Source organism: Rhinolophus sinicus, linkage group LG05 (assembly GCF_036562045.2).
Source record: "Rhinolophus sinicus isolate RSC01 linkage group LG05, ASM3656204v1, whole genome shotgun sequence".
In the NCBI taxonomy this organism is placed as follows: Eukaryota; Metazoa; Chordata; class Mammalia; order Chiroptera; family Rhinolophidae; genus Rhinolophus; species Rhinolophus sinicus.
In genome coordinates, this window is record NC_133755.1 from 183,725,065 (window position 1) to 183,735,650 (window position 10,586).

General features: G+C 50.2%; 1 long non-coding RNA gene across 1 annotated transcript; it reads left to right on the forward strand.

Moving 5' to 3' along the window:
- Nucleotides 1–1,390: 1,390 nt before the first annotated feature.
- On the forward strand, nt 1,391–7,122 carry LOC141571744 (uncharacterized). Its single transcript, XR_012496835.1, has 3 exons — nt 1,391–2,682; nt 3,795–3,885; nt 6,820–7,122. It is a non-coding gene; the product is annotated as an uncharacterized LOC141571744 (long non-coding RNA).
- The last annotated feature ends 3,464 nt before the right edge of the window (nt 7,123–10,586 follow it).

The window sequence follows — 10,586 nt, forward strand, 5'->3', positions numbered from 1 at the left end:
AATACATCTGAGAACAAGTTTCTTCACAAAAAGCCTCAGTTTAAATAAACCAGAAAGAGTCTGGGTTGACAGAACACAGTTGTGTAGTTTCTGGAAAGTCCCTTCACTCCCCAGAGTCCAGTTCCCGTCTCTGCAGAGGGACAGTCGCCCCACGTCCCAGCGCCAGGAGGGGAACTAGCTGACACAGGACGTGAGCGGTAACAGGCGTTTCTGCAGCCCCGCGGCAAGGGCGTCACAGCCAGTGACTCCTCTGCATGTCCCCTAACGCCACGGACACGTCCTGTTAGTAATTTACAGACGAGGAAATCGGGGACGACAGGGGACCTGAAATGCCCAAGGCCGTGCAGCAGGGAGGAGCGGAGCTGGGATCTGATGCCAGGCAGTCGGGCCAAGGTTCTGCGCTTCCTCTTGGGGACCCGAGACCCAAGCAATTCCACTGTGCGCTTTCTTCTCCCCACGCAACACGTGTCCCTGTTCTGGAGACTCACGCACACACACGCAAACGCTCTCAGCACCAGCGGCCTTACCCACAGGCTGTGCTCGGCGTCACTCAGCAAGGACACGGGGGGCCGGGGCCCAGCCCGGCGGGGGGCGTGGGCGCTGCACCACATGGGCTCTAACGCGCGGGGCCGGAAGTGGAGGGCCGCCCGCGCTCCAGGGCCGGAAGTGGGGGGCCACCCACAATGCAGGGCCGGAAGTGGAGGGCCGCCCGCGCTCCAGGGCCGGAAGTGGAGGGCCGCCCGCGCTCCAGGGCCGGAAGTGGAGGGCCGTCCGTGCTCCAGGGCCGGAAGTGGAGGGCCGCCCGCGCGCCAGGGCCGGAAGTGGGGGGCCACCCACAATGCAGGGCCGGAAGTAGAGGGCCGTCCACGCTCCAGGGCCGGAAGTGGAGGGCCGTCCACGCTCCAGGGCCGGAAGTGGGGGGCCACCCACAATGCAGGGCCGGAAGTAGAGGGCCGTCCACGCTCCAGGGCCGGAAGTGGAGGGCCGTCCACGCTCCAGGGCCGGAAGTGGGGGGCCACCCACGCTCCAGGGCCGGAAGTGGAGGGCCGCCCACGCTCCAGGGCTGGAAGTGGAGGGCCGTCCACGCTCCAGGGCCGGAAGTGGGGGGCCACCCACAATGCAGGGCCGGAAGTAGAGGGCCGTCCACGCTCCAGGGCCGGAAGTGGAGGGCCGCCCGCGCTCCAGGGCCGGAAGTGGAGGGCCGCCCACGCTCCAGGGCCGGAAGTGGAGGGCCGTCCGCGCTCCAGGGCCGGAAGTGGAGGGCCGTCCACGCTCCAGGGCCGGAAGTGGGGGGCCACCCACAATGCAGGACCGGAAGTGGAGGGCCGCCCACGCTCCAGGGCCGGAAGTGGAAGGCCGCCCGCGCTCCAGGGCCGGAAGTGGAGGGCCGCCCACGCCCCAGATAGTCGGAAGCACAGCCATGGAAGGTTGTAAAAAGTAGGAATGGACTCTTCCTTGGGTGCCCCATAAAACATTCCAACTGACCAGGAAGCCGACAAAGCTCCTGTTTTATTGTTGTTGAGTCTTAATGAGGCGAAGTGGGGACACCAGAACACCCTTGCCCACAGGTGAAAATTGACACTCTTCCTTTAGAAATAAAGATCGGTTCTTCTTGTCTCAACTGGGCATCATAACAAGGGAGGCCTTGCCAGGAAGCTGTTTCTCATTGGAAATTTCCACAGCGTCAAGCTACGTCCAGAGTCCGGTGTCGTGCCAGGGACGGAAACAGGCGGGGTCGCTGGCTGCTCCCCAGGCAGATGTGAACAGCACTGGTATCAAACAGAAGTCGGTTCTGCTCGCCGCCTCTTGGGCTGTTCCAGCAACCGCAGATGAGTCAAGTCCACCGCTCACAGCAGGAGACACGAGTAGGACCATTTCTGACGGAGAAACTGAAGTTTGCAGCTCAACATCTCACAGAAACACAGTGTGGACAGTACTGGGCCGCCACATCTTTCAGCGAGGCAAACAGCAACAACAAAACACACCTCTACTTCTCTGAGACCCTAATACTTCAACTTTTCAAAATGATGGGTCCACATAGAGGTGGAGACAGACTTTCAGTGAAAATGTTGGGAAATTGCCACAAACCTTTTCTCAATATTCCTTAACCATTTATTAAAGAGAGGTTTAAATATCACCCTGTATTGAACTGGCATTGTGTGGGGACGCTGCGATGAGTCTGAAGGAGGCACAGTGAGTGCCCTGCAAGCAAGTACCCAGGACCCGTGCATGCAGACCCAGGCTGAAGTGAAGCCCAAGGCTGGGACTGGGGTGAATAGCCAGAGCAAAGTGACTTGAAGAGCCGTGTAAGTGGAACCAGGTCACAACACAGTAGCCCTCTGACCACGACATAGAGAAGAGAGATGGAGGTCAGCAGAGAATCTATGAAAGCCCTTCATCCCTTTAGTCTGTCATTCAACCTAAGCTTACAGAGCACTTCCTCTGGGTTAAGAGTAGGCCAGATGTTGTTGGAGGACAGTGGACAGCACAAGTACAGCCCCCTGTCGAGAGAGAGGTTAAATGAATGATTACCAAAAAGAAAGTAATAAAAACAGCAGTGGTGATAAATGCTAGGAAGACAACTACCAGCGGCTCTGACCCATGAAGCAGAAAATCCAGGAAGCTTCCAGAAGCAAGTAACATTTAAGTGAATGCAGGAAAGATGAGCAGAAGTTACCAGAGGTCAGAAGGACCATGTGTGCATGCCTGTCTGTTTGTGAATTTGGGGCTGGGGGGTATGTCCTTCCAGGGGGGCAGGGTCTGAAAGTGCTCAGGGACGAGGAGTGTGTTAGAGCACCGGGAAGAAGGCCGGTGTGGTTAGCACACAGCAGCGTTTGGAGCACGGGCAGAGATGAGGTGTAAGGGCACGGGCAGAGGGGAAATCATGCCAACAGTTTGGAATTGACTGGAACAGAAATAGAGAGACACTTGACAGCTTAGTGGGGCAGCATCCTGAGGGCTGTATTTTAGGAAGTTCCCTCTGGTTACTTTATGCTCATTGAAATGGAATAGGATGATAACACACAAGGAAATCAGTAGAATGTAGATAACATGGTAAAATCCTGATAACAGGTATCTTATAATTAATCACCATTTACCATTTTCAAAATTTCCCTTCCAAGAATTTGAGAGATGATCAAAGTCCAGCATCTCGTTCAGAGAAACAGTTTCTCATGGTTGGCTTCTGGAGGTTCAGTGCCTCTCTGGGACGCTGACACCTGGTGTTCGAGACAGAGTGGGTGTAATGGCCTAGGTCACTTTCTTGAGCCTGTTCCCTGTGGTTCTCTTCCACACGCGCACGTGCACACACACACCACTGTGCTTGGGCCATTGATAAACCCAGCTCCTCTAGGCTTGTCTGTGCAGGAGCAGGAGTGAGCTTCTTCACCTCCTCAAGGCCATGCCACAAAGTATTCCTGTCCCTGTCAGAGCAATCGCCAGACTCTCCTCTCCTCCTTTCAGACTCATAATTATTGAGTAATTACAGAGTATTGAATACTTCTATTGCAACTGAAATTCTCGTGAACAGGAAAATGTATTTTGAACCTTAACCACATATGAGGGAATCCAGTAAAGTGACTGTGGCTGATGGGGAAGGGGCCCAGAGGCAGACTCCCTCTGCATTAAGGGGTCCAGGTGCTGGCTCCTGCCCTCACCTGCTCCTGCAAAACCTCTAGTCTGGGCATAATCTAGATGTTTCTGGATGCTCAGAGAGCCGTCCCCAAGTGCTCCCAAACAAGTTTTGTTGTCAGCTACCGAACTGGTTTCTCCTTTTCCTCTGTCCTCTGGTGCAGACGCTGGCTTTGCAGACGAGGTGACTCCCCTCCCTGGCAGGTGCACCTCCTTCAGTGCACCACGTGGTCTCGTCAGTGTGCAGAGTGAGGGGTGAGTTCCGTGCACACATGGACAAATGCTCGCAGTGTCCAAGTTGTACATGGTATTTGTGCCGCCCTAGCTTCATTTCTGAGGAAGCAGCCCTCCCTCGCTTACTTTCAGGGTCCGCACAGGAGCACATGAGGTAGAGAAGAAGTACGCCCTTCCTTCCACAACAAAGCTGTTGTGTGTTTAGGTAAATTCCCTTAGGAACAGTTCCTCCATTCTCCTACCTGGTCCACATCTGCCCCACAAGAGAAGGCGGCCCCCGAACCCGGGGAGCAGTGGGTACCTGGTCAGACTATGGAAGGGCCAGCTTTTCTCTTGCTGTCCACTCCTCTGTGAGCTTTCAGGGAAATGCACCATCGAGGAGCACATTTGACAGGTGCCGAGTAGCTCACCACAACCATAAAGCCTTCCAGCTAAATGTGGACTCTGAGAAAGCTTAAGAAATGCACAGCATTTACATGTATCCTCAACGTTTATGATCTGCTCATCAACACTGTCAATTTGCATGCTCGCCATTTTTCCTCTTTAGTCTTAACAGCTTTCTAAAGCAAAAGTATAAAACTTTATTTGCAAACACAGTCACATCAGCGCTCCTCACACTAAGGCATGTCCTCTGCTTCCGATTATCCTCTTATACACTCATGTTTTTATAAGCCTTCAGGCAGATAAGTACCTATCACAGCCCTCTTTGGAGAACAGCATCAACAATTAAACTAATGCAAAAAAATGACATCATAATGTTACATCATCTATTACTGATACCAGGTCCAAACATAGAAAATCTGTTGATGGAATAAAACCATGAAGAATTCTACCCACTACTTCTTCCTATCAACTGCCAAATGACCCCCACTTACTGTGTTTCCGCAAAAATAAGACCTAGCAGGACAATCCACTCTAATGCATCTTTTGGAGCAAAAATTAATGTAAGACCCGGTCTTATTTTACTATAAGACTGGTTATAATATAATATAATGCCAGGTCTTATATTAATTTTTGCACCAAAAGACACATTAGAGCTGATTGTCCGGCTAGGTCTTATTTTCAGGAAAACAGGGTAGTGGCGAATCCCTCCAGCCCAGTCTCTGGAGCAGCAGCAACTTGGGGGCAAGAGCAAAGTCAGGGCCACAGTCGCTGATGCAGACACCACGAGCCAGGTACCCAATACACAATGCAACCCCCATTCCTTCTGTAACTATAAAGTTCCCTTAAATGGAAGGGAGATATGTTTCTGCTTCATTTCTTTTCTACTGACTTCTTTACAGACACATTTTGATTTTTCAGACTTGCATCCAACACAAGACATACTTTCTGAGTCCTTACTCTGTGCCAGAGTCAGACAGCTAGTCTTGCCCTGTGCGTCTAACTGGCCATACTGTCCCCCTGACTTGCTCTTACAGCCACGCCTAACTGTGATTCTGTAATATCCAGCCCAATGGCAGACACGGATTTGCCATGAAGCTCAAGAAGTTTGAGTTTTAGAATCAGTCACCTGGTGTGTGTGTGTGTGTGTGTGTGTGTGTGTGTGTGTGTGCGCGCGCACACACACATTCCAGTTGCAATAGTTAGAAGTTTTCACAGCACGTGGTTAATACCGCAGTGTCCCCTCTGTGTCAGGTGAGCACTCGCAGGCATCAGTTAAATGGTTTGGAATAGGGAGCGCCCCCTTCTGGCTGAGTGCGGTGTGTTGTGTGGTCCCGGGAATTGCTGTGGGGGGGACCTAGTGTGAACTGTCCTCGTGTGTGAGCCGCCTCCAGAAACACACCTACGCCCAGCAGGACTCACGCCAAGGAAACACTCACCCTCCTGCCTACTTTGTCCTCCCAGTTGTAACCCTTCATTTCATCCAAAGAGGGCCCTTTCGTCTACACAAGCTTCAGTGGCAGGGCCGCCCCTCCCTGGCCTCTCAGACAGGCCACGTCCTCCGCCCTCTGCACGTCCAGATTCATCGTTCTGAAGTGCACACCTGACCTTGCGACCTTGCCACCTTCCGCACCGTCCCCAAATCCGTGATTTCTTCCCTGGCCAGACTCCTTTACCTGGTCTACAAATTCCTTCAGGGTCGTGTTTCTGCCTTTATACTGTGTCACCTCCTCCTCCGTGTCTGCTCCGCATGCAAGTTCCCTGCAGTGCACAGCCTCCCTGCTCTCAACCCCACCGCTGGCAGCCAGTCTTGCAAATGGAAGGACAATGTGCTCTGCGAGGTCCTCACCAGACCGGAGGCCCCCGAGTCTACAGAGCTCCTCAGGCCCTGGTTAGGTGCCAGCTCAGCATCTGTTTGCTCCATGACCCTTTCTGCCCACTGAGGCACCCCTGTGGATGTGTTCCTGGGCACATCTCTCCAGCACAGGACTGAATAGATGGTGAGGGAATCCCTATAGTGTTTAAGGAAGAAAACAAAAGGTAAATCCTGTGTTTATATTTGGGTTCATTCACAGCATGACCATCACACCTCGGTTTCCAGGACCCGTTCCAGTTCTGCGTGCGGTGCAGTGGGAACAGCAGCCTCAGTCACTCTCAGGGTTCCAGTCCAATGACAAATTATACGGTCACCCTACTTATACACCACAATCATAGACACGCTGCTAATTCATAATGAAAGTAGAGATGCATTGATTACTTAATCATTACAATTAGTATTATTATTGGTATTCTGAGTGTGGACACCATTTTAAATAATTCTACATATAAACAGTTTAATAAGCCACAGCACTACAAGCATGTCTAAGAACTAAGATGTGGTGGAATTAAGAAATGTGGCCATTCTGGTTCCCTAGGAGGAAGCATTAAAGGTCATGAGCATAGACAAGTTTGGAGCATCCAGTGTGAGACCAGAATTAGGACCCCTTTAAGTTATAAGACAAAGAGCCAAAGCTTTCACTCTGACTCAGAACAAACCTATGTCTTTTTTTTTTTTTCTTTTGCCCTCAAACTAAGAGGTAAAATTTTCTCTGAGCTTTTTGGGAAATTGGAGACAGCCACATGAAACCATAACCACAGGACACCTACCAGGGAGTGGAGGCTGCAACCCAGTGAGTCTTCCTGTTACAGAACATGGAGTGTTCTACCGACAGAAGCTACAGTTCATGTGGCCACGTCAGTCCTCTTGTTTGTCGTATACTTGCCACCCAGCCTGGACGTGGTCTGCATGAGCTCACCCGATGGCAGCTCATTCTCTCTCCTCCTCCATGACCCCAAGACATTCCCTGTACTCACTTCTCCGAAGATAAATCGCAAATTATCACCACACAAATAAATCAGACTCTTGTCAGATGCTTGAAAATCTTTAACAAAAGTAAAACTATTTTTTCTTCTAAGTTTTCCAATTCTGCCATTAAATTGGGTGAGCACTGAGAAAGCACAAAGACTAAGCCCGGGGAAGGTCCCCATGCAGAAAGCAGACAGGCAGTCTTCCCCGCCAGGCTATAATGACACTGTGATGGCGGAAGGCCTGCATCTGTCCTACATGCAGACGAGGCACCTGCAGCGTGAGAACCCACCTCGTGTGGTGTTTCCTGGAACATGTACAGAGTAAGCAAGACTTACTTGTTCAAGACATAGTGACGAGCCTGTGCCAGGTGCTGTGGGGAATAAAGAAAGTGTGCTGTTCCTACTCCCCAAGGTTTGATACCTAACTGGGTACATTTAAACCAGCACACATGGTATTATTCTGCAAATCACTACATAAGAACCTAAAAGAAAACTAAAATTCACATTTTCAGACAAATTTACATTCCTCCAGGTGTCAGGGAAGACAAAGCACCCAGATATGCTCCTTGCTGACAAAATCAGAGATGCAAATGGGAGTGAATAACAAGGGGCAGCCAGAACGACCCGGGTAGTGCGGGTGAGAGTCATGGCCATTGGGCGAGCTCGTACCAAGCTTACTTTGGAGACTGATGGATGTGCAACGAACAGTGAGAGCTGTGTTATGTCTATATGATTTCCATAGCACATGAGTCAGTGCACACACACAGTCACCTCACACAAACATCTCCTTGCTCTATCAGCTCGGAGACCTAGAAGCAGCCACACCCCAGGAGCAATGAGCACACCAGGGCCCAGATCTTGGCTTCTAAGTTTCACTCTCCACGAACAGCAACCAGAGCTCCTTGGAGAAGTGACTGGTTTGAAGACTAGTGGGCAGGGATACACAAGATAAGCCTGGGGTTTCTCGTAACGTCAGAAGTAAGGATGGGGTGTCAAAGGGACACAGGAGCAACTGAACAAGTTCCCAGAGGCCTCAGCTGGCACAGTTTGAGCAACAGAATACAGTCTTATTGGGTTATAATCCCTGAGTCCATACTGACGTAAACACACGCTCGAACAGAGAAGTGAATGTGGGAGAGTAGACAAGTCTCCTATACACAGAATTCCAAGGAATGTACGGAGATGCTCCACCGTCCAGGGGCCACCACTCCACACCCCTAGGTGTGCGATGTGCTTCATGACCCTCCAAACAGGACAGTGGAAAGAGCACAAGAGCAGCCTTACACAGTGACACTTGTTCAGGCTGAGGCTCCGCCCCCAAGCACGCTTTTCTCGTTTTCTTCTCAGTGGTTCCAGAATGAAATCCACTTGATGCATTCCAGTTCCAAGGACAGGAGTAGTTAGGCACTGGTTCAGGAAATCACGTGGTGGACAGTAAAAGGCCTTGGATTCATGAAAAGATAGAAGGTGCTTACAAATACACCTTTTATTATTGACATAGGTGTTAAATTTCCTTACTACATCTGGGGCATCTACTTACATCAGCTTCTATTAAAGCTTGGCTGTGGGTCATGTTCTGATTTAAATAATTATGAGAATGTGGTCCTGGATGATATTCCACCCTGTTCCCCAGGAGAAGCAATGAGGACTGAGGAGCTGCCTGAACATGAGGCCCCTGGGGCCTGCAGCTCATTACCAGTCGGCTCTGTTTGGACAACGAAGAACCAGAGACTCCAAGGGCTGTGGAATAACTGCAGTTTCTCGCTGGCACATAGTGTCACCGAGGGGTGGGCGGCGGGCGGCTGCTGCTGCCCCACGGGCCTTGCACACCAGGCCCTGCAGGAGCCGCACGCCTCCCAGGTCTTCCTGGGGGGCTGGGGCATCTCCTACATGTGACCTGGGACCCCAGAAGGTTGCAAATACTGCCCAACAAGCAGGCCCCCGAGAGGGAGCCCCTATGAGTCACAATAAATCATCTGCTACAGAATGAAAAACAAGAGAATGGTTTGGATTTTATCCTAGGATTAATGGGAAACTATTCAGAGATTTAGAATGAGGATATGATCAAAGCAGAGATTAACGACAGTTTATTCTAGAAGCTGTTTGCAAGAGGAAGGGTAGAACTACACCTGAGAAAATACACCAAAATCAAGTACAGGTGTTTCTCAAGGTATTCTGAGACAATACCTGGAAATCTACAAACCGAAACCTTCGACAACTCGAAATAATTTGAATTCACATGACTGTGCTTTCACAGAGGCTCAAAATGTCCTCAGCCAAGGGCATGACCAATGAGACACAGGGCACCCTGAGGGGAAGGGGACAGCAGGCAGCGGCTGCGAGGCCCTGGGGCCCAGCCTCCTGCTTCCCACCCTCAGAAGCAGAAGGAGGCGTGCTGTCCGGAGGGGCCTCCATCCTCGTGTAAAAGTACCTTGTTAACAATATGTTTACATAGGAGGCTAAATAAGGGTCTTCATCATCTCATTAAAATGTGGAAATTACAGGCATTAGGTTCTTTTCAGAGGAGGTGATTCTTATTCAAGATCTCAGGGTCAGCCACAATGCGTAACTCCACAAGTCACAGTCATATTTTACTCTTGGATTAGGCAGGGACACGATTCTAGATGTCACAGGGGAAAAAAAAAAAAATATATATATATATATATATATATATATATATATATATATATATATATATATATATATATAGTTTAGGTACCTGTTCCAAAGAGCAAACACATATTAAATTTTTTTACATAAGGAACTCAACAAATTAAAATGTTTGAAGTACATTATAAAATGTTCTCTTGCAATCAATCCTATTATTCTCTCTCTCATTAAAGGAATAGGTAGGTAGCACTTTTGTGCATGTATTTTGTAAGATAAAGTCATACCTATATAGGGAACCTAAGCACAAAATCTTCGGTCAGGAGTTGGCTTCTGTTCTGCCTCCCGGAGCCCTGGGTGGAGAGCAGGAGGCAGGAGCTGCTAATGGAGAGGCTGGCACACCTTCCGCCTGCGTCCAGATGGCCGCAGAGGCCAAGTTCAACATCACCCTGCCAAGTCACACTTCATCCAAGTCGGGTCACTTGTTAAAATGCTTACCTGGGGGTGAAGTTTAGTTTGGGTTGGTGTTCATTTTGATTTCCTTTGTTGTTATTTTTGGGGTGGAATTTCTTCCTGAGTTAAGGGGTGTTGGCAGTTTGGGGGAATATTGGCTAAGCTGCTTTGTTTTCCACTCACATTCGTATTAAGAAATATATTGGCTTTAGAATATTAAACTTTGACTGACTTTATTCTTTTGCTCCTTTGAGATGAGACCAGTGCACACTGTCCTCTCGACCTCACTGTTGGAATTCCCTTGTCCCCTCAGACTTACTTTCACAGACTAGTGGAGGCGTGACTCGGGTCACCTCCAGGTGCCAGAGCAAAGCACCCATGGGCACAGGCTGCCCTGAGCCCACGTCCTACCCCTGGCAGCAGGATTTGCAGTG